The sequence below is a fragment of the Dermacentor albipictus genome, chromosome 1, assembly GCF_038994185.2.
Source record: "Dermacentor albipictus isolate Rhodes 1998 colony chromosome 1, USDA_Dalb.pri_finalv2, whole genome shotgun sequence".
Taxonomy (NCBI): domain Eukaryota; kingdom Metazoa; phylum Arthropoda; class Arachnida; order Ixodida; family Ixodidae; genus Dermacentor; species Dermacentor albipictus.
Window position 1 is genome coordinate 13,755,280 of NC_091821.1, and position 24,806 is coordinate 13,780,085.

General features: G+C 46.4%; 1 protein-coding gene and 6 non-coding genes across 8 annotated transcripts in view; all 7 read right to left on the minus strand.

The window, feature by feature from the left end:
* Nucleotides 1–24,806, minus strand: part of LOC139054661 (uncharacterized) — a 62,508-nt gene that overhangs the window by 22,402 nt on the left and 15,300 nt on the right. The window lies entirely within an intron of this gene.
* On the minus strand, nt 8,071–8,142 carry TRNAW-CCA (transfer RNA tryptophan (anticodon CCA)). Its single transcript has one exon. It is a non-coding gene; the product is annotated as a tRNA-Trp (tRNA).
* TRNAW-CCA (transfer RNA tryptophan (anticodon CCA)) lies at nt 13,222–13,293 on the minus strand. Its single transcript has one exon. It is a non-coding gene; the product is annotated as a tRNA-Trp (tRNA).
* TRNAW-CCA (transfer RNA tryptophan (anticodon CCA)) lies at nt 15,267–15,338 on the minus strand. The gene has a single exon. It is a non-coding gene; the product is annotated as a tRNA-Trp (tRNA).
* Nucleotides 15,520–15,591, minus strand: TRNAW-CCA (transfer RNA tryptophan (anticodon CCA)). Its single transcript has one exon. It is a non-coding gene; the product is annotated as a tRNA-Trp (tRNA).
* Nucleotides 15,773–15,844, minus strand: TRNAW-CCA (transfer RNA tryptophan (anticodon CCA)). The gene has a single exon. It is a non-coding gene; the product is annotated as a tRNA-Trp (tRNA).
* TRNAW-CCA (transfer RNA tryptophan (anticodon CCA)) lies at nt 23,383–23,454 on the minus strand. Its single transcript has one exon. It is a non-coding gene; the product is annotated as a tRNA-Trp (tRNA).

The window sequence follows — 24,806 nt, forward strand, 5'->3', positions numbered from 1 at the left end:
CAGTCGTTTGGCTAAAGCTTTCGTGAATATTTTATAATCGATGTTGGCTAGAGTTATCGGGCGATATGACCTCGGCAACAAAATATTTCCTCATCATCACTCTTCGGAATTAGCACGATATACGAGGTTGTGAAAGGCAAGGTCAATCTTTTTCGCTTATGCGCTTCGCTGCTAACTTCGTGAAGAACACGAGCCAATGCAGACTAAGGTTTTATAGAAAATCACTCCCAAGCCATCAGGCCCAGGTGCTTTATCGATGTACAACTCATGTATTGCGCACTCTATCTCACTCAGGATAATTGGCAGTTCCAGCCTTGTCCTAACTTCTTCATCGAGCTTTGGCATCAGTGAGAGAAATTCTTTCTGGTAGCTATATTTAGGATTCCGCAGATGAGCTAGAATTGCTTTAAAGGGAAGCTGAAACACTTTTCGAAAAAAATGAGTTCTCTGCGGCATTTTACAGTTTTGAGTCCCCTAAACACGAATATCTGGTTCAAAAAGGGCGGAAACAAACGCAAGCGGTTGTTTTTTTTTCATGAAAACGCGCACCAGCGCCTCAGGGCATCGCGCGAACGCCGCTGTTGCCCGTGATTGGCCGGGGCCACTGTGACGTCAATCGCGGCAATCGCCGGTCAGAGCTCCGTTTCAGAGCGTAGCACGCTGTTCCGTTCTGGCTTCATAGCTGAGTTGTAAGCATTATGGAACGTTCTCGCTGACTCGAACAGCTTGTATTTTCGCCGTACAGTCAACAGCAAAAGTTTGCGGGATGTGCGAGCGCGTGGCAAAGCGACCCTCCTCCCCTTCCAGCGGTGAACCCCTGGTGTTGAGACCGACGCCTGCACGCATGCGCGTCCCTCCGATACTGCAAGCGTGCATGTTTCCGCGCTTCCTCTTTGCGCGCCGGCGTTATACGAATGTAGCCGCAAGGTAGCCCACTTGCGATATGCGCCGTGGCGGCTTGGACAGCCAGAACTTCGTTTAGTATACAACGGAAATCAATTGTCCATTTTTGTCTTGCCGGTCTCCTTCTATATAGCGCGTCTTCGGCCACGCTCTTCTGCGGTAGAACGCACCGTTCGTAAAAAGAAATAAACAACGAAAATTGGCCACGAGAAGGTGCAGCCCAGAAAAAGAAAAATGACTTGTTGCGTTCGCCACCGGGCCGGCCCTATGCGTCAGCGCTCGTGACTCGACAAAAAGCGGCCGCAAGTTCATGCTTCTAAACACGTTTTACACAGTTTCGCCCGTCGAAGCCGCCACAGCGCATATCGCAAGTGGGCTACCTCGCGGCTACATTCGTATAACGCCGGCGCGCAAAGAGGAAGCGCGGAAACATGCACGCTTGCAGTATCGGAGGGACGCGCATGCGTGCAGGCGTCGGTCTCAACACCAGGCGTTCACCGCTGGAAGGGGAGGAGGGTCGCTTTGCCACGCGCTCGCACATCCCGCAAACTTTTGCTGTTGACTGTACATGTTCGAACCGACAGCCGATACGGAAAACGATGGCGGCAACGGCGGTAACGGCGGCAACGACGATGTTGAGTGTGTCAACAGCGAGAGCGATTTGTGCACCTTCTCGCGCGTTGGAAATCTTAGCTGGTACGTATGTCTTTTTTTTTTTCATGTAGCTGCACGTTCCAATGACGGGAGAAAAAATGCGCTAAAGTGTCACTGGGAACTTCCTGCTGGAAGAATGCCGAAGCACTAACTTCTCATTAGATTGTAAACACGGGTGCAATTCCGCGATGTCAAGCACCTTGCCGCTGCTTGTCTAAAGTCCCATGGTTTTTTGAGTGTTGATACACGATCGCGAACATAAGTGCCGCGTTTCAAAGCGCGCACATGCAGTGCTGCGAGGTACAGTCACGGAAGTTGCTTATCGTACACATCCAGAGATGGCCAGAGGTATTATATGTGCAACATTCATACTCACGTCTAAATATTTTAAGGCAGTTTGTCGTGTGCGTATCATGGCCACGCACGCTTATATCGCCTTCCGTTTCTCTGCCACGGGTGCGCTTTAAAACCACGGCGCTGCAATTTTGTTTTCCTTTCCTTCCTTCTTCTCCGCCCTTAAACTGGCTCTCTTAACTACTACACGCAGAGACAAAGCAACAGCGCGCGCATGCGATCCCATAGATGAGACGAATACATATATCTATAGAAAATTATCAGTCATAGCTCTCGTAATATAGCCTTTTGGGCCGTTTCCTTTTTTTTCTTTTGAAAGTAGTCCTATTAGGGTTATTATAATTACACGAAGGTATTTCGCCCTCGTCAGCAGCAGTCCTTGAGATAGTTATTCTGGCGGCTAGCTTCCCACGCTATGCGTGCCGCCCTCGCACCTGCTTAAGCTTTTCCTAGACGCTAGAGTTATACTATGTCCGCGCAACCTTGAGCGATCGGAAAGCGCGTTTTCCCCTCTTGGCCGGCGGAGAAGGGAGGCTTTGTTTCCGGCCGCAGAGCCCTCCAAGTCTCAGTAAGGTGCCTGGTGGTGGTCTCGTGCGGACGATGCTCTCTCGGTGAGCGCATATTTCCCCCCTCATCTTTTAAGAGGTTCAATACTTACAAGCATTCGTCTCGCAAACCATATTTATTTCAAGGGAATTTTCCACGTTTCAATAATTTCTCTCGTCGTATTCGAGTACTGATTGCCGTGTTATAGTTTGTTAACGAAGCTTTCCCCTCACGTCTAAATATTTTAAGGCAGTTTTCCTAGTCTCTAAAGCCGCTCGAGTTCGCTCTTCTCTTCGGGCGGCCATTTTTCCAAAGAAGTATACATGCCTTCCAACCACTTGGATTCCGCCGGGATTCGATCCCGCGACCTCGTGCTCAGCGGCCCAACACCATAGCCACTGAGCAACCACGGCGGGTGACAAAAGGATTGTCATGCAACAACTGCGCATTCATTTTCCAGAGATCATCATCATCATCATCATTTTTATTTTCACCACTCGATACAAGGTGAAAAAAGGGAGAGCCGGAATAAAAGCCGAAAATTCTTCGGCTTGACAAAGCTCCGGTCTCCCAGATAGGCACGGTAGCGGCTCGTGTAGCAATACAATCACTCATGAAGTGTAGATACAAGACTATTTTTACACAGAAATACATAGACATTTTCGTGTTATTACATAGAAACTAGTTATAATACAGTAGTGTCAGATAACTCCTAGTATACAATTACACTCTGTTATCTTGCGTTTTATTACTTAACACAGACTCCGTCGCATATATCATAAGAAGGCAAAAACAATGTATACATATATATATATACATAATTACATACACATACATAAATAAATATAACAAATTTCACAGCAGTGTACAACAAACACAAGTTACCATCAGGAAATGTTCTTTCTTTTTTCGAAATTAGTTTACATACTTGCAAATACATATGTGCGTCCAGGTTAAAAAACAGAAAAAAAAGATAATCTGCATATAGACTGCTGCTTTCGTGACAGACACCACGGCAATGTAGCCCAGGGCGTCGTCACATCCTCGATTTTTTTTTTCCGCGAAGACATTCTTTACAGCATCCAGTTTACAATCCAAACCCTGCCACGAGGTCCGGGCGCAATCACTACCGCGGAAAACCTGGATTGTAGGAATAATAGTTACAAGTGTGAACGTATAAACGCAACGAAAGTACATGGTAAGTTTTGCGGAACTGTTAGAGCTGTTAACAATACACATCTATAAGAACAAATCCAATATTTTAGTTTTGTTTAGAGATAGCACATCAACATTTTGTTGGTTGAAATAGTTAAGTAGGGAAGGTAGTGTGTGTTTAAGGCGTTGGCAGCCATAATTAGTACGTGAGAAAGGAATGTGCCATAGTGCCTGGTGACGATATGAATATGTACTTCTATTTTGTTGTAGAGTTGCCAGGGGTAGGAATGAGTCCAGTTTTCCCAGCACAGCATTTCTATAGCTTAGTAACGTTTTGAATTTATATATGTCACGGGCTCTGATGATTCTGTTTTGTTGGAAAAGCTCTTGCGTATGCTCGAAAAAAGAAACGTTCGCTATCGCCCGAATTGCTTTCTTTTGAAGTATTTCGAGCATTTGAGTATTTTGCGCTGTAGTGTTACCCCATATAAGTGAACAGTAACTGACGTGTGAATGGAAAAGAGCATGATAAATAAGGCGTTTAACTTTAAAGGGTAGTGCACTTCGATTCCGATTTAACACACCAACAACTTTTCGTACCTTTGAGCAAACATGACTGACGTGTTCATTCCAGGACATATGCGCTGTGAATATTACACCTAGGGTTTTTATGGATGACGAAATGTTAATTTTATACGGACCCAACACAATACTATCTGGCAATGTAGTGGAACTTCCCGGAGCATGAAAAATAACACATTTTGTTTTGGTTTCATTGAGGATGAGGCCATTTGCCTTAGACCAGGCTTGAAGTCCATAACAAACGGAGCTTGCTATAGGCGTTATTTCTTTTAAATCTTTACCGGTAAAGAAAACAGAACAATCATCTGCATACACGACAAATTTACACATATCGCTCACTTGTACAATATCATTAATGTAATATAGGAAAAGTATTGGGCCAAGGATGCTACCTTGGGGCACACCCGCTGTCAAAGGTTTCGTCTGCGACCTGTACTCATTAATTTCAACAAACTGATGTCGGCTTTCTAAATAAGACCGGATAAGTTCAAGTGTGATTCCTCGGAAGCCATATTTTTCCAGCTTTATCAGCAGCAATTTGTGGTTGACCCTATCAAAGGCTTTGCTGAAGTCTAAGTATAACCCTAAAGTCAGAAATTTTTTTTCGATGTTCTCTAGAATTAGCTCCTTCTGTATGCTTAAAGCAGTTTCCGTAGACCGCTTTTTCTTAAACCCGTGCTGACAGTCGGTGAGCAGGCTATGTTTTCGCGAAAAACTATCAATACGAAAGTTGACAATTTTTTCGAGTCCCTTTGATAGCACAGGAAGTATAGATACAGGCCGATAATTGCCAATATTATTTTTGTCACCTCCTTTGTGAACAACGATTACTCTCGCTACCTGCATATTACGCGGGAAAACTCCGGTTGACAGCGAAATATTAAAAATGTGCGTTATTGCAGGTGCAAGTAAGTCCATGACGTACTTAATTGGCCTAATTTCTAAATCATCTACGTCTCGACTGTGGCTATTTTTCAGGGATGAAAATGTTGTAATCACCTCAGGGATGCTAGTAGGCCTTAGGAATAAAGATTCTCTTAATGACTCTGCATGCGTTGTATCTTGAATGTCGTGATCTACGCACCCTACTTTAAGAAAAAAATTGTTGAAATGGTTCGCAAGTTCTGTACCACCTACATAAGTGCCATCAATGTTCAACGTATCTGTTCGTGTATCGACTGACTTCCGATTTAGTGTTTCGTTTATTTTTTTCCATACTTTATCACTTCTGCGCATGCAATCATTATTAAATATACGGCTGTAGTAGTCATTTTTCGCCTTTTCTTTTTCTTTGTTCAGTTTATTCCGAAACTGTTTATATTCTTTCGATTTTGACAAGTCCTTCGACTTGATGAAAGACTGATAAAGCTTATTTTTTTGGTTGATTTGCCTAATGATTTCTTTCGAAATCCATGGCTTGCGCGACTTTCTTCGACTCCGATAGTTTTCAAGCGGGAATGATTTGAAGTACAGCGATCCAGTTAAAGGGCCGTTTGCTCTGTCTTTTCCCGAACGTGGCAGTTACCAAGCAGTGATCGCTGTATGCTACAGCTTGCACATCATATTCACAACATAAGGGCACTAATTCGTCTGACACGTCTAATCTATCTAATCGAGTGTGGCTATCACGCTCGAAGTGGGTAAATCGCGGGCGAGTACCGCTGGCAAAAACAATACCCACATCTTCCAGGTCATAATCATGCACCACCGCGTTTAGGAATTCGGCACTCTTATCACGAGCACGTGAACATTTTGCTCGGACTTCAGCATAGCAAACACAGTTAAAATCACCCAGCAGTATTACGGCCTTGGAACAGTTTACGTACGCCTCCAGACGCTCAAAGAAAGATCGACGGTTTCTTTCAATATTCGCCGCACAGATACAAATAACACTGTAATACAAATCCCAAAAACAAAAATCAGCCACTAAGAGGCGCCCAGTTTCACACGAAAACTGACTGCACACAAATGCCCAAGTTATTTCGTATGAATAGCGCAGCCGCCTGATCCACCAACCGCGTGACAAACACACACGTCAAAGTGAGAATGAAAATTAGGCACCATTATGTCGGTTATCTCCTGGCTCTCGTTGCTTGGATTTTCGTTGGTTGGATTGCCAATACATGTAAGTCATTGTCCAAGAGGAGACGACTTAGCTGACATTGCCGTCTTCTTGCACTGATCCCTCGTACATTTAACGTGGCTAACTCGTAGCGTTCCTTCGATATTAACCGCCATGGCTACACGGTAGAATGGTGCCCATCACAGTTACACAAGGACGAGTGCTCATAATGGTGCGCCGATAACCACGTCGAATGCCACTAAAGGAGACACAGCTCGACCTTCCGAAAAGGGCACTCAAGTGTAACTTGGGCCTCCTTTCCTGACAAGAATCTAGAAAAGTAGCACTCAGAATGACGGCCATTGCACTCACCGACCCCCCAACCCCATTCGAGCTAGACAGCACGGAGTTACGGAGGTGGTTTTCCCGCCTGCCGTGGATCGACCGTAATGCTCGGCCGCGGCTTCAAGGTAGACCTCCTTATACCTGGCACTTTGGGCGGTGGCTCGTCTCCGTGGCTCCCGTTCTCTTTCGCCGACCGGCTAACTGTCTGGTCGTGGCGCCGTTTCCCCGTCGATTGGCTATCTGGGCCGGTAAGGGTGTCCATGCCCTCAGGATCAAGTAGGCAGGAGGTCGCGTCCGTCTCAGGTGGGATTTTCACTTCAGCATTCGGCACCGCCGCAATGCCCTCTGCAGACGCTTGTCGGTGTCCTGTGGCGACAGCCTGAGCGACGTGTTTCTCCTGCTGTTCAAGTCGTACTGCAGACTTTGCCTCGACGTCAGCTGCTTCACCAGCCGCGGACGACGCGTCTTCCATGTCCGCCTCGTCCATGAGTAGGGCAGAGTTGTCCTCGTTGCCCACGATAGCGTACGTCCGCTCGCACTGACTGTCCTCATGACCGAACTGTCGGCAGGCACCACACCGTGGAATACGGCACTCGAGACGAATGTGGCCTGTGCCGCGGCAGCGTAGGCAGAGAGGAGCCCTGCCCTGCACAACCATGAGAGCCAGTTCGCCGGTGACGCTCACCTGATGCGGAAGGTCGTCAAGCTTTACGCCCGGCTCCAACTTCAGCGTAACGAGCCTTGTTCAGTTCTTACATGCTACGCCGTGAACCCTCCAGCGCTCGCGCACGACGTCCGTGACCTTTCCAAACGGCACGAAGGCAAGACGTACATCCTCGTCAGGAACGCTGTGCAGCAGCCAATGCACTTTCGGGCGTACGTCCTGGTTGGCGGGGTCAATAACGAGACACCGGCCCTTTTTGACCTGCAGCTCTCCAACGCTGACGATCTTTTTCACCGCGTCGCTGTCCTTGAAGGTCACAGCCCACACATGACCCGTACGGTAGGCCCCGAGAGCAACCACTTCCGGCAGGAGGGATAACTTAGCGAGCGCGTCTCGAAAATCTTCCACCCGGTATGGGTGGGCCCTGATATCACAGTGTAGGAAAACCGTATTCAAAACAAAACGCCCTGTTGGCAGACTAGGCAAAACAACTTGATACTCGTTGCCCGAGGCAGAAATCCTGTTACCGTGGCCCGTCTGGGTCGCTAAAGCCGCTCCAACGGAGCCCATGATTTACACGTCCGTCACGCTCGGTGGCCGGAAGTGGAATCACCGTTGCGCCACCGAGTCACAACAAATCTGCTATATACTTTGTTCAAGCTGCATGCAGTATATGGTTATGCATAAAGAACGATCGGAGCGTGTTCTCAGTGGAGTGCAGATGACGCCCAATGCCTATCGCAATAATGTAGCCCAGTGGCAACCAGATGACCATATAATTCGTCAGCGGAAGGAAAAAAATTATTGACCCGGACGTGATTTGAACACGCAACCTTCTGATCTGGAGTCAGACGCGCTACCGTTGCGCCACCGAGTCTTCTTTTTTTACTTTATTACCTGTTTACATAATACAGAAAACAACAGAAGGATCTCAAAAACTTTTGAAATTGATCAACTCATCAAACAGCGTAACCCAATTAGGTGTTTCTGGCTGGGCTCGGTAAAGCTCTCGCATAAAATTTTCCCTTACAGGCCTAGCGTTAGTGTTGGCATGTCTTACCGACATTCGGGTTTTCCATATACTATCGAGGCTGAGTACCATTATCATGTCATAGGGAATGTCGCCGTGATTCTCAACTGGTAAATATCGGATTCCATGTGGTGTAATAGGTAAGTCCTTTTTGATAGTTCGCTGAAGGATGTCCCAGTGAAATATGGGATCCCAGCATTCAATAAATACATGTTCTATTGTCTCTGGTTTTTGGCATAGTATGCAGTTTACTGTCCACGGTACAATCATTGTTTTATCTTGTAGCCATGTTTTTACAGGTAGAGTGTTTGTATGGTACTAGAAGAAAAATGATTTCACATGCATTCGTATCGGCATTCCTTTAACCCGTTTTAAGACGTCTTGTCCACAGCCTCCAGTGTATATGCTTCTGTACGCTGGCAGAGGTAACATAACATCCAGTAAATCCTTGTAGAGCTTTTTCTTTTTTACCGTACTCAAGTATTCTATGGAAAACCTTACTTTAAGCATGCGAAAGGCTACAACAACCTCGCGCCAATAACCTTTTATACGGCGCATCACAGTCTTATTTGTAGAGACGATGAATTCAGGTAGTGTATTGTGTAAACAAACTTGCATAACTGTACGCAGAAATGGCTCACACTGATCTATTAAAAACATAAAACGTGACACAATCTGTCTGATAAACAGGTGCGACAGACCAAGACCACCTTTTCTGACGGACAAAAACAGATTAGTTCGACTCGTCCGTTCCCAACTTCCTCCCCAAATAAACACTGAAAATACTCTTAATTGTTTGTAGGTTAGCACGCGACATGAACAATACTTGCATAACATACCATAACTTGGCAACTAAGAATAGATTGCAAGTAGTTGCACGGGCAAACATTGACAAATTTTACCTTGCCATCCCTGCGTCTTCTCTTTCAAGTGTTCTGTTTCCTCGTTCCAATACAGTTCGGTGTCTTCATAACATTGTAATGGGACACCTAAGTACGTTGTTGGCATTGCTGTCCATTGGATGCCAGCAAATAATTCAGGCTTCTCGCTCCACTCTCCATGCCAGAAACCTACGGTCTTCTCCCAATTGATCTTGCAGCCAGATTCCTTGCAAAACTCGCCAGTCAACCTAACCACCTCTTTGATGCTTTCGGTATCTTTGTAAAAGACAGCAATGTCATCAGCGTATGCGAGGACCTTGACTTCCGTCGTTTCAAGCATAAAACCGCGTACACTTTGACTATTAATTAAACTCAAGCAGAAAGGCTCTAAGTAAATATCAAAAAGTAATGATGAAATTGCACATCCCTGCCTCACACTAGAGAGAAGCTTGATTGGTTCACTTAACTTCTTGTTTATAATGATGCGTGTGCTGCACTCTGAGTAGGCCATTTTTACTCCTAGTATCAGTCCGACGACATTAACATATTCTAATATTGAAAATAGTACTTCATGTGACACATTGTCAAACGCTTTCTCCAAATCTAGTTGCAACACTGCAACCCGACATGAGAGAGCATCACAGCACTCAAGAACACAGCGAGCTACATGTGTATTGGTGGAAATTGTTCTACCCTTGATTCCACATATTTAATGCGGTCCCACTAGTCGCGTTACAACGCTTTGAAGTCTCTTTGCTAACACTTTCGTGAATATTTTGTAATCACAGTTCGTGAGGTTTATTGGTCGATAAGACTTTACTGACAACAGTTTAACCGGATCCTCGCACTTAGGGATCAGCACTGTATGAGCGGTTCGGAACGATGGCGGCATTCGCTGTGTTGCATACATTTCCTTGAAGATATTATGCAATAATTGGCTGAGCTGACATTTGAAAGCCTTGTAAAAGGGCGAACCTAAACCATCAGGCCCGGGAGCCTTTCCTGCACCAAGTCCATCTATAGCGTCTTCAATTTATCGCAATCTGATTGGAAATTCCAGGCTTGCTTTAATGTCATCTTCTAGACGTGGCATAAGATGAAGAAAATCTCGCTCAAACCCTTCTATTATTTTTTTCTTGTTCCCAAGCAGTTCACGATAATAATCTACGAATGCTCGCTCTATCATTGTGGGTTCGGATGTTTCCTCGTTTTGATATATTATGCTTGTATTACATTTTTTGTCGCATATCTCTTTTCGTCACTTAGCTCCCGCTTAGTAGGCGTTTCCCCATTCCACAATCGTCCCGCTCGCGCTCGTACCATGGCTCCCTTGTATCGTTCTTGGTCGATAAGTTCGAGCTTACTTTTTGTTTCCTTTATCTGCTTCATGCAAGATCCAGCGTTCTGACAATCTGCAGACATGAGAAATTCTAGTTCGCTAGTTAATTCTTTTTCTTCTTGTTTTTCCTTGCGGCGCAGCGCAGTTGCTTTTCCTATCGCTTTTACCTTAACATCAGTTTTGAGAGTTTCCCATGTTTCAATACAGTGATTAGTTTGCGCTATCATAGAATTAATCATTTCACTTATATCTCTGATAAAGCTTTCATCATCGAGCAGTTTGGTATTAAACTTCCAAAGATCCCAATTAAGTTTTGTTTCTTTTCGTTTCTGCCCTAAATCAAACGTCACTAGACTATGATCAGAAAAGGATATATGTTTAATCTATCTCGTAACTTTGACACAATGGCACCAGCTTTATTGCAATATAAGCTCAGTCTAATCACGCATGACTTTCACCTTGACAGTGCGTATAAACGGAAGCTTTGCCTGTCGATAACAGAATACCGACATCTTCCAATTCATAATCATTCACAAGTATGTTTAAAAACTGTGCGCTCGTATCCCTTCGTTTCATTTGTTGAGCTCGGTCTTGTGCTCTGCACACACAGTTGAAATCCCCCATCAATATAAGGTATCGCTCGCACATCAGGTATTCTTCTAGCTGTTGAAAAAAAAATTCTACGTGCACATTCATCATTTGGAGCACACACGCACAAAATGCGCCATTTAAAGCCAGAAAAAGAACAATCAAGTATGACAAATCGGCCAGTTCCACATATAATAACTTGTTCGTCTACAATACCAGCACTGTTACGAATAAAGAGTGCGCAGCCTCTAGAAGTTCCAACCGCATGACACACGCAGACGTTATACATTGCTCTAAATGGTTGCACCATGCAGTCCGTCTGTTCCTGGCCTTCCACCTTTGTCTCTTGCACGGCGACAATATCTAAATCATTTTCTTGAAAAAGCCGGCCTAATTGGTACTGGCGTCTCCTGCTCGCCAAACCGCGAACGTTTAAAGTGCCTAGACGAAGGGGCTTCTTAAGGTTAAGTGTCATGGTTAATCCGAAACAGGTGGACCGCATGGAGTTTACCTCGATCTTTTATGTTGCCACACGGTCGATTCTTTCCGGCGACGGGCAATGTCGCGTCCAGCCAGCAGTTCTCGGGTCGATGCCGGTGTGGCTCTGTTGCTAGGTGACTTGACACCATGGTAGGTGCTCGGTGTTCGTAAGTGGTGGAATCGCTGCTCTATGCGTTGACCCTCATTGTTACGAGGGCTTCTTTCCCTCAGTTTTCCGGTCAGGAGGGAGGCTGGGTTTCGGTTTGAAGCTGGGTCGTCTGCCTAATTGAATGCCGGTCTTCACGACTATCTTGGTGGGCGGTTCTTCTCCGCTACTTGCACTGGGCTTGCCCATTTAGCTGCCTGCATCGTCGCGCGGTCTCTTGGTAGAAGCACCAGGCTCAAGTTCCATGGGCTGTGCGTCGGCTTCTGCTTCCTCACCCAACGCTGCTTCTACGGGTGTGACTTTGTCCGCCTCTTGTGTTTCCCCCGTCACAGGGACTCCGTTTGTCTGGGGTGTGGTGTTATCAGCAAAAATACCTTTCCACGCGTCGGTAGGGGCAACTTTTTGATTTGAGCTCTTTGTGTCGGCCTGCTTTCGCCCACCAGCGGCTTCTTCGGCGTCTGCTTCATCCATTATGAGATCTGCATCCGCGTCCTTCGTTGCTTTTCCGGTGATGCTCGCCTATGTGGTCGCGCAGTCTAGGTCCGTGTGGCCGAAGCGCCTACACTGGGAGCCGCGAGGCACACGGCAGTCACGTCGAATGTGGCCAGTGGTGTTGCAACGGAGGCATAATGGTGCTCAGTTCGGCACAACAAGCACGGCGAGTTCACTTCCTACACACAACTAATGGGGTAGGTCGTCGATAGTGACTCCGGCTCCCAGTTTCATGGCCACTAGGCGGGTTGTCGATGCTCTTTCCGTGATACCACGTACGCGCCATTTTTCCTTCGTTACTTCCGAAACCTTTCCATATGGAGCCAAGGCCGCACGCACTTCATCATCGCTGACCCCGTAAAGAAGCCAGTGCAGTTTCATTCGTAAGCCTTGGTCGTTGGGGTTAGCTACCTGGCACCGGCGACTCTTCACTCGAAATTCCCCTTTTGACAAAATTTGTTCGTTGCTTTAGCGCTCTTGAATGTCACGGCCCAAACGTGATTCATCCTCTACGCCCCCAAAGCGACAACGCCGGGAAGTGCTCCAAGATTTCCCAAGGCATCGCGAAAATCTTCCACTCGGTATGGGCGCGCACGTAAATCCGCATGAAGAAAAATGGTATCCGTAACAACCTGACCTGTTGGCAGTAGAGGCAATACAACTTGGTAGTCCTGGTCGACCGAAGCAAAAGACCCGTTTCCGCGGCTTGAAAGGGCCGCTGAATCCGCTCCTTGGGAGCCCATGTTACCCACGTCGGAACACAAAGGTGGCCGGACGTGGCCTCTTGCGCTACCAAGTCACGACAGAACTGTTATATCCGCACCTCTGTTCAAGCTGCATGCAGTGTCTGGTTATGCAAGAAGAACGATCGGCGCGCATATTCAATGGAGTGCAGATGACGCCCAATGCCTATCGCAATAAGGTAGCCAAGTGGCAACCAGATGACCGTATAATGCGTCAGCGGAAAGAAAAAAAGTCATTGACCCGGACGTGATTTGAACACGCAACCTTCTGATCTGGAGTCAGACGCGCTACCGTTGCGCCACCGAGTCACGACAGAACTGTTATATCCGCACCTCTGTTCAAGCTGCATGGAGTGTATGGTTATGCAAGAAGAACGATCGGCGCGCATATTCGATAGACGAGGCAACCTAAAGTTTGCCCGCGCGGCACCAGCGCCGAATGCTCCCCTAGCGGACCGATGAAAGTTTGGAGGGTCGTCGTTGCGCTAGCGCGCGCCTGTGTTCTGTACGGCGGGATCGCTCGTGCGCGTGGTTTTTGCGACGCCGAGTGCGACCTCATCAGCCAGGAAAGGTGGCACGCAATACTGATGTGTTGTTGATTGCCACAGCAGCCTCCAAAACACTAAAGGTCGTACGCCGCCCGTGAAGTTCTATAGATTTCCTGGGAAATGGTACGAGAAGGACAGACGACTAGCATGGGTAACTGCAGTGCGCCGAGTCAAGCAAGTCTCATACTTTCGCATTCGCGTGTAATATCTTGAAAGCGGAATAGTCATATGCCTGTTTTTAGTGCACGGCCGTTTGTTTAGTCGTGTCGCGTTGTTGAATTGTGGTGACATCCGCCGTTTGTTAGCGGTAAATGCAGGCGTGTTGCGCCGCTGACGCGTGCTCGATTCCTAGCCACGGCGGCCGCATTTCGATAGGGGCAAAATGCAAGAACACCCTTGTTACCGTGTGCTTTGAATTTTGTGCACGTTAAAGAACCCCCAGAGCTTAAAATTATTCCTGAGACTCCCCATCACAGCGGGCTTCATAATGATTTCGTGGTTTTGGCATGGTTTTGGCATGGTTTTGGCACTTGGAACCTCCGAATTTATTTGATTGCACTGTGCCTTCCCTCGCGATCGGCATGGACGAGCTCAAGAGAATTATTTCCTTTTTCCAAACGCTGCAACTTAAATTACTAGTTGTGCAGGTAACGAAAGGGGCCGTGCGCTACTTTTGTGTGGTAGCAGACCGTATTTAATGCAAGCCGCGGTCGTCGCGTGCGTCGGGAAGCGGCAGATCGGAAAGCAGCCGCTCGAGACGTGCGCGTTATGTTTGCTGTTTGCCCATGCTTTCTAAGTATCTAAGTGTGCAAGTATCATAACTTGTAGTGGTACCACTCTTGTAGAATAATATATGCACACAATCACAGGAACGTTACCTTTGCAAACATATTATTGGGAGTTATTTGATCCCCACAACAAATAGGCACACATACTGTTTCATTCATATGCGATGCAGATGGAAGCGGCGCCAAACAGACCAATGGCAATCACAACAGTCTTCTCAGCAGTCAGCACCACCGGGACATGTGCTTTCCTACTGCAGCGACGCAGCTCTTGAGCAGCGGCAAGACACGTGTGAAACAGAGGCCAGAACAAGCCTTTGTGAAGCGACGGAACCGTCAAGAAGCAGCCCAATGGATCTGCAGTCATCGAGTAGTATGACAACAGAAGTTCCTGCTGCCAGTGTGACTTATGTTGTTATTGAAATAAAAGTGGCTAAATTTCTGAACATGGTGCGTACCTCTAACTCGACGTCGTCTACGATCTTGTCGGACACCTGTGACACGCACTTGGCTTTCACCATCACATCACCGTCCACAATTAGTTCAACGCCGCACACGTTCGGAAGCAGACGCTCCCCTATCGTGAGGTTGCCGCCACGAAAAAAAAAAGGTGTCGGCGTCGGCAGCCTTCTTGAAACCGCACGGCAATATTTGCATCGCTGTTCCGCAAGCAGGCGATCTGCCGCCGTCGAAAACGGAGCGCCGTGAGCACGAGCAGCGAAGGAAAGCGCGGACAACACAATGTAAACAAAGCGGAGACTGCGCCACGGCGCGACCGCGCGGCTTGACGCTTCTACATTGGGGGCGCTGTCAGGAGGCGCAGTAGCGCCGCCTGGCCATGGTTTTCTCGTCTATGGAGTGCAGAGGACGCCCAATGCCTATCGCAATAAGGTAGCCAAGTGGCAACCAGATGACCGTAGAATGCGTCAGCGGAAAGAAAAAAAGTTATTGACCCGGACGTGATTTGAACACGCAACCTTCTGATCTGGAGTCGGACGCGCTACCGTTGCGCCACCGAGTCACGACACAACTGTTACATCCGCACCTCTGTTCAAGCTGCATACAGTATATGGTTATGCATAAAGAACGATCGTAGCGCGTTCTCAGCAGAGTGCACATGACGCCCGATGCCTATCGCAATAATGTAGCCAAGTGGCAACCAGATGACCTTATAATGCGTCAGCGGAAGGAAAAAAAGTTATTGACCCGGACGTGATTTGAACACGCAACCTTCTGATCTGGAGTCAGACGCGCTACCGTTGCGCCACCGAGTCACGACAGAACTGTTACATCCGCACCTCTGTTCAAGCTGCATGCAGTGTCTGGTTATGCAAGAAGAACGATCGGCGCGCATATTCAATGGAGTGCAGATGACGCCCAATGCCTATCGCAATAAGGTAGCCAAGTGGCAACCAGATGACCGTATAATGCGTCAGCGGAAAGAAAAAAAGTCATTGACCCGAACGTGATTTGAACACGCAACCTTCTGATCTGGAGTCAGACGCGCTACCGTTGCGCCACCGAGTCTTTTTTTTTCTTTCTTTCATGGTATTTATTACAGTAGCACCTCCCGATATTCACCAGTTGTGCATATTCAGAGAATGGAGAGCACACTCACAGTCACTCAGAGAAAAGCATCGTTCATCCTGTGGGTAGAAATGTGGTAGAAATGGAGAGCACACTCGCAGTCACTCAGAGAAAAGGCATCGTTCATCCTGTGGGTAGAAATGTGGTTTCACTTTAGAAGGGTGGTAAGGATAGGCACCTCACCAAAATGGGGTACCAGTCCGGCTGGGTATCAAGTCCATCATAAACCTGCTTTAGATGTAGGGTCATTTGGATGAAATTCACCCTTGTAGGTACAACCGTTTCGGCGTTTCTGTCCATCATTCGCGTTTTCCACAAACTGTGCATGCCGATGAGAAAAAACAAATCAAAAGGTGCACTATTATCAGCGGTCGGCAGCAGGTATCGCACAGTATGAGCGTTGATGTCAAAGTCTTTTTTTAAAGTCCGTTGGAGGACATCCCAAAATAGTATGGCGTCGGTGCAGCTAATAAAACAATGTTCAATCGTCTCTGGCACGTCACAAAGTCGACAGTTAACAGAAGAGACAAAGATACCCTTTTTCTGTAGCCATGTTTTAACCGGTATGGTTTCGCTATGAAGTTTATAAAAGAACGTTTTGCAGCAAGGGGATACATACATTTTACGAACTCGCTTTAGAACATCGTGACCTGGCCATTGAATGTATAGTGATCGGTAAAATGGAGGCGGAAAAAGCATGCATAATAGATCTTTGTATAACGTTTTACGCGACGCAGAGTACAAGTATTCAGTGGAAAACCGAACTGTCAGGAAACGAATCGCCAAGTAAACTTCTTGCATGAATCCCCACAAGCATAAACGCGAAGAAAAATTCGAAGAAACAATTAAGTCGGGTAACGCATTAACAAGTGTGACTTGCATGAATGACCGAAGTATAGGATGCGATGTATCGCGAAAAAAGAAGAAACGAGACACTATTTGCCGCACATAAAGATGCACTAAACCCAGCCCACCTTCACTAACGGGCCTGAAAATATTGTCTCGCCTCATGGGCTCAAAAGTTGAAGACCATACGAAGGTTGCAAAGATTCGGTGAAAGCGTTGGATGTAGAGCCTGGCACAATGTATAACTTGCAATACATAGTAAATTTTTGTTGCCAAGAACGTATTGCAGGCCTCGGCTTTCCCAAAAATAGAAAGTCGGTGTGGAACGAATGTCTGGGCGTAACTTTGCAGGGCCGAAACTTGTTCTTTCCAATAGTGTGCGCTTAATTTATATGCGTCTAGCGGCATGCCGAGATACTTTGGCGGGACATTGGTCCAATTAACGCCTGCAAACTGTTCTGGTGTATAGCACCATGAACCAAACCATAAGCCTAAGCTTTTTGCGGAGTTCATTCGTGCTCCTGATACGCTGCCAAATTCCTGTATTGTTGATACTACCTTTTCAACACTCGACTTATCCGTGCAGAAGAACGCTAAATCATCTGCATAAGCTAAGACTTTTACTTCATGACCCAGTATATTGAAGCCATGGATGTAACTCGACTGAATAATGCTTAAGCATTAGCCCCGAGAACGAACACGGGCGGCGCTGCGAGCGCCGCTCGCGTGACGTCAGGGCACGGACTCGCGCCTGTCGTCTGCTACAGTTCGTGCGTTGTACGGGCGCTTTCTGCGGTGTTTTCGTTTGTTCGCCCTCGTCCTCTCTGCTTGTATACTTATGGTGGTCGTCTCAAATATATTTTTATGACGTCTTCCGTTGCGAACATTTATTCAAAGAGCTAATTTCTTAGACAACAATGCAGCTCTCGAAGGCAACGCTACAGTGCCAGCCGAAGCGACGCAGACCAGCCCATTGCGGGTTTTTCATACGCGGATAGACAATCGCAAAAGCATAGCCTATAGGAATCCAGTTAGGATACCATACCTGCCGCGGTGCAACAAGTACGTCACAAAGCTGGCTATATATGACTTCTACAGCAGTTACGTTGATTTTATTCCGCTAAAAGAGGTTTGCTCACGACGAGTAGTTCATGGTATAATATTGAATTTTTGCATTTCCTCACAGAAACGCTCGGCAGTAGCACGGTGACTTAACTAATACTGGAGCTTAGATTCTACACGCCTCACTTGCTTCTTTAACTGCTTGTCAACATTAGGCGGTTCTTCACGTGTTTATTTTTTTAAGCGGTGGAAATTTGAAGTAAAGTTAATGAAGGCTTACAGCTATTTACAGAGCACAAATAGGAATGTACCAATATATATTCCCTTTTCCGTGCTACACGTTCAACTCACCTCTATAGAGCGCGTTTGTTAATGATTAATAATGCATGTTATGTTCCTCTTTTTTTGTCTATGTTACCAAGTGTATATCATTTATTTATTTCAATGCCGCAGTGTGTTTTGCATTGTTATCGTGGAAATATTTTACTGTGCTTTCATATATTGTATAACTGCAATGTTTTATGGCCACTATATAAATGTAATTTATATGGCGCTTGATGTGTTACCCCATGCAGCCATATTGTACCTAAGAGGGTGAGATTACCTCAAGCCGCGTCTGTGCGGCTTTTTTCCCTCATCCACCTCCATTTACCACTCCTCTGTACATGTGTGTGTGTAAATGGAAATTAATAAATCAAATCAAATCAAACTCACTTGAGAAATTTACTGGTGCTTGTTGCTTGAGGAATATACATGACGAATCTTTGTGGCAAACTGACACAGGCTGCTCGGCCCAATTTTTTTAGTGAAGTATGCCTGCTGGACCACATAGCTGCAGCCAGAAAGCAGTCGAAGCGTCAATGACTAGTAGTATGGGACATATTGAAGATATCGAAATTCCCCCTGTGGAGGGTCAGAAATCAAGTGAAAGTATATGCAAGGCTTGTGGTGCTTTCTTTATGAATGTTTGCAATTGGATTGGAGCAAACTTAAATTAGCCTGCAAGGTTCTCTTTTAAGTACCGACGAAGCGAATAGTTATCCGTTTGTATAATTAAATAACACTGGATCGAGACATGGTGAGACAAAAGGTGCTTGAATTTTCCTTTTGTAGGCAATCTAAGCTGCGTAGTAGTAGCTCGAGAATACTTTAGCCATTCCAGTTGGCACTGTAAAAGAATGCTTTATGGTTTTAATTCGAAGTTGAAGTGAACTGATGGGTTTCGCGAACATAGCGTGCCTCGCCATACGGACAGTCGATTGCTACTGTTACGTGATCAGGGGTGTGCCATATTGTCGATAAAGGCTACTGAGGGCCACTATGATACATTTCATCACTTTCAATTGAGTGGCTGTCGATCTAAACAACGAAACTTTTCTCTCAGGTGATTGCTACTGTGGTGTTTGTGAATTAACTATGTAAATACTCTACATGACGCGCCGTCGTGTTAGCAGCCATGAGCAATTCGTTTTTTGGAGGCCTGTCAGAGGGGGATGAAAGTAGCAGCAAACATTTTCATAAGAAATGCGTGCCTAACTATTTTTTTACGGTTTAATGAATGGTAATATTTGATAGAACAACACACCAGAGTAATAGGAATCATGATGACAGCTTCGCTGGGCAGTGTCTTTCTAAAATCAGATAACATGTTGACGCCAATTACCAAGTTTTTCTTCCACGTAAAATGCAATGCCTCTCATAGCTAAATACTAAAAAAAATGTTAAATGTTTAGCGAAGCATCATACACAACTTCGCGCGTTGAATTTGCAGATATTCTTTTTTAGTCAAAATTTACCGATAGACACGGCGCATATATGCATTGCAAAACCTAGTAGACCCCTTTAACGCTACTTAGCTTGCGATATCCAAGCCGCAAAGTTTCTCGACTCACACGCTTTTGAAGAAGAAACTGTGGTTAAGGTATGGCAGCTGAAAGAAGCCGACGTATTCTTCAATACGTACGGCTCGAGCCACCCATGCCCCAAGCATACACGAAGGGAACGAGCGCGCGCGGCAGCCGAGCGAGCCGGAGCGAGCGGCGTCCTGGCCGTGACGTCACTCGCGAGAGGGCGCCATTCCTCTTTCTCGGGGCTAATAGCGGTTCCAGATAAAGGGCGAATAGTAATGGGGACATAGGGCATCCTTGTTTTACCGAAGAGCAGATGGAAACGGGTTTAGAGAGTTGGCCATTAATAACTAAACGAGTAGTACAGCACGTATAACAAAGCTTAACGCCTTTAAGCACAACGGAGCCAACATTGGCATGCTCCAGAAGTGTAAATAAATAGGAGTGACTGACACGATCAAAAGCTTTAGCAAGGTCTACCTGGAGCATTGCAAGCTGCTCAGTGGAACCGTAACAGTATTGGAGGAGTGTACGGGCGATATGTATGTTGGTTTGAATGGATCGGCCCCTAATTCCACACGTCTGATGGGAACCAATGAGAATTGACATCGCAAATTGCAATCTATTCGATAAAACTTTTGCAAAAATTTTATAATCCACGTTTGACAATGTGATTGGTCGGTAGCTTTCAACAGAACGCAGTTTCTCCTTATCTGCACTTTTTGGAATTAAAACTGTGTGGGTTTTGCAAAAAGATTGCGGAAGGGCGTCTACCTCTAAACTTGTAATAAAAATGTCCAATAATAGGGGGCTGATAATTGGTTTGAAAGCTTTGTAAAATTCACAGGAAAGTCCATCAGGGCCGGGTGTTTTCGACAGAGGCAGCTGATCAATAGCTAGTTCAATTTCTTGGATCGTAAGGCTACCACTCATAACTGCACATTCATCATCCTGTAATGGTTTTACAAGAGATACAAAACTCTCCAAAACTTTTGCATCGTGATCATCCGGAGGGGCACTGAACAACGTAGTGTAGAAAGTTTCGAACTGAGATATTATGTCATTAGTATTTGTTAGAAGGCTACCTTCGGAGTATATTTCCGGAATTACTTTGGAAACAGCGTGACGTCGCTCGTCAAGTAAAGCTTGACGTGTTGGTTGCTCAGACTGCAGAGCACGCCTATTTCGAGATCGAACGCGCGCACCTCTGTAACGCAGTGCATCATACTTTTGCAACTCACATTTAAGATTTTCTATGTCAACAATGTAAGTGCCTGGCATTTCGCATTCCATCTGATAAAGGTTGTGGAGGCTTTTAAGAAGTATTGTTTCTTCATTCTTTCTATAGAATGCTTTCAGCGATCCAATTTCTATAGCCAATGTACGAACCTCTTGTTTAAAGAGTTCCCAAGCTGCAAATAACGGCAAGTCAGTAGAAAGAGAATTTTTTAGGGTCATGCGCACGCGATTAATAAATTCCTGATCATTTAGGAGCTCAGAGTTAAGCTTCCAGAGTGCCCACTGTGGTCGGAAATTAGTTACAGATTTCTCACCAATTTTTGCGATAACCATGCAATGATCCGAGAACGAAACTGGGATAGTAGTGCAGGACAGTTCCCGGGAGAGGAGGGATGAAGAAACATAAATCCGATCAAGGCGGGCATAAGAGCGACCTTGAATTCGTGTATAAGAGCGAGTTCCCTTTCCCGACACTCCTATATCAATGAGCCCCGCACTTTCTATTAGGTTAGATAAAACTTCACCACTTCTGTCCCGATGAGTGTTAATGCCGCTTCGATCGCACGGATCACATACACAATTGAAATCTCCCATTAACACAATGCAACGATCACAGTCCATTAGACTACGCACAGTATCAAAGAAGACAATTCGTTTTGCAGCGTCATTAAATGCATAGACGTTGACTAATCGCCATGGCACACCCTGCAACACAAAATCACAACATATATATCGACCTTCAGTGTCTACATGGTAACTAAGTGCTGAACAAAATAGGCTCTTTTTCAGAAACAGGAAACAGCCCGCGGATAAACCAAGAGCGTGTGAAACGCAGACATTATATTCAGACAGAAAAGGTCGCAAAGCCCTTTCTGTCTCGTCATCACTCTCAATATTCGTCTCCTGCACGGCGACGAAGTCGAGGCGCTTCCTAGACAAAAGCCGGCGAAGCTGCGCCTGTTTCTGCAAAGACCTAAGGCCTCGCACGTTCAAAGTTGCGAAGAGAAGTTGCTGGGACAGGGCCATGGTGACTACCCACTATTTAGACTTGATTCTCGATGCGGTCGGTCCTAGAGGGCAACGGCGAGGCTCCCTCCGAACTCTCACCAGGCCTCCTGGACCGTGATCGCCGGCACTTTCCTGAATGTGCCGATGTTTTGCGGCGACGTGCTTTTCTTGTGGTACTGGTCGTCTCGCTGTCCGTGCTTGACTCTGATCTGTTAGTCGCACGGCGCTTCGGAATTGACGTATCCGCGCTACTTCGGTTGTCCTCTGCCAGCACAGCGCACGTGTTGAGGTGCTTCGGTGCAGCAGATGAGTCATCAGCGGCTGTCTCATTCGCTGGCTGGGCGGCAACTGGCTGCGTGGTAGCGGGCGCTTCTTTCTCTTCGGTACTTTCCTTTTCCACGGGCAGTTCTGCGATGTCATCCTCTAACATGTAGAGGGGCCTTACTGGCAGAGCTGGTATCCGCGGAAGAGGGAACGTCTCCCGTTGCATCGAGAACCTCAGTAACATCCATTATGTGTTCCTGCAAGCTTTCTTCTGGAGGCCTTGTCCTGTGCCGTAACTTGTCGGCGTATGTCACAACACATTCTTCATCTGTGTGACCAAAGCGTCGGCAGGCTTCACAACGTGGGGTTCTGCAGTTTCGACGAATGTGTCCAACCTTGTTACAGCGAAGACAAAGCGGGGGCCGGCCTGGAATCAATACAAGGCTCTGCACTCCACAAACGTGTAGCAGATGTGGAACGTCGCCCACGCCGACTCCATCGGCAAGAGTCAACACCACGTCACGATTGAGGGTACGCATTTGCTCCATTTCCGATACTCTCCAGCTTTCTACTGATATGGACTTCACTTTCCCGTAAGCCTGGAGCGCATCTCGAATGTAATCGTCTTCCAAACGCTCAGGAAGCCATAAAAGCTTCATTTTTACTTCCGTGGGCTCGGGGTCAATAACGAGGCAGCGTCTACCTTTTACGAATAATTCTCCGCACGTGACTAGCTTTGATTTTGTAATTGGTGATTTGCACGTCACCATCCACACGTGCGACATCTGAAATTGTCCTATGGAACTTATTTCCTTCAGGTCAATAACGTTCCGAAGGGCGTCTCTGAAGTCTTGGGCTCTGTACGGTCGACCACTTAAGTCAGCATCGCAACCAGCTTACCGGTAGGAAGACGGGGTAACACAACACGGTAGTCATTGCTGCTGGCGGAAGCCTGAGCAGCACCTCGGCCAGGGGCCGATAAAACCTTTGGAGCGGAGAACATGAAAAAAGCGACCGTTCGGAACCGAGTCACGACAGAACTGTTATATCCGCACCTCTGTTCAAGCTGCATGCAGTGTATGGTTATGCAAAAAGAACGATCGGCGCGCATATTCAATGGAGTGCAGATGACGCCCAATGCCTATCGCAATAAGGTAGGTAAGTGACAACTAGATGACCTTATAATGCGTCAGCGGAAGGAAAAAAAGTTATTGACCCGGACGTGATTTGAACACGCAACCTTCTGATCTGGAGTAAGACGCGCTACCGTTGCGCCACCGAGTTTTTTCTTCTTTATTTCCGAAGTTCACATGAGGAACAATAAGTCACAAACGATAAAGCACTTCAGCTACGCTTGAGCTGAGGCGAGCAAAGTTAAAATTTCTTCAAACTCACTAAATCATCAAGGAGTGTTACCCACTGAGGTTGGTCAAGCTGTGCCCGGATGCATTCCCGAAGGTAAGCAGCGCTTTCAATAAAGTTTTTACGTGCACTGCGCGTATTAACATCTGCATGCCTTACTTGCATTCGTGTTTTCCACAAGCTGTGGAGGCCAAGAAGCATGAACAAATCATATGGTACATCTTCGTGATCAACCGGTAAAAACCTGATACCATAAGGGTCTAGTGGTAACTCTTTCTTTATAGTTCTCTGTAGGACGTCCCAGTGGAATATCGCGTCCCAGCACTCCAGAAAAACATGTTCGACTGTCTCTGGCCTCTTACATAAAAGACAGTTCGTTGTCCAAGGGACAAAGATTCCTTTTTCTTGAAGCCACGTTTTGACAGGTAATGTATTAGAGTGTAACTTGAAAAAGAATGTTTTCACGCCTGGCCTAACTGGCATTTTCTTCACTCGCTTTAAAATATTCTGCCCTGGGCCTCCACGATAAGGCGCCCGGTACAATGGCACCGGCAGCATGATATCCACAAGATCTTTGTACTGCTTTTTCTTGGGAACACTGTACAAATAGTCTGGGGAAAAACGCACTTCTAACAACTTACAAGAGAGCACAACCTCGCGCAAAAATCCGGTTACAGCACCACACATGTTCTCACCAGAGGACACTATGTTTCTTGGGAGTAGCCTCTGCAATCGGACCTGTATAACCGTTCTTAAGAAGGTGTCATTTTGATCACGAAAGAAAATAAAGCGTGATACCACTTGACGCAAAAACAAATGAACCAGTCCAAGGCCTCCACTCTTCACTGAAAGAAACAGGTTTGTTCTCCTCGTTTTTTCCCAGGTCGAAGTCCAAAGAAAGACAGCAAATATAGGATGCAATTTTTGAATAGAGGTCCGCGAAGCACACAGCACATTCATGAGGTACCATATTTTTGAAATTAGAAAAACATTGCAGACAAAGGCACGTGAGAAAATTGACAGATTCCTTCCCTGCCATGCTCCCGCTTTCTCTCTCGCCCTTGACATCTCTTCGTTCCAAAGTGGGCTGGGATCGCGATAACATTCTAGGGGCGCACCAAGGTATCGCATTGGCATGGGAGACCATTGCAGCCGTGAGAAAAATTGCGGTGTAATATCCCATTCCCGGTGCCAAAATCCAGAACTTCTTTCCCAGTTTACTTGACATCCAGTCTGGTTACAAAACCTTTCCAGAGTGTTTGTAACTTCACAAA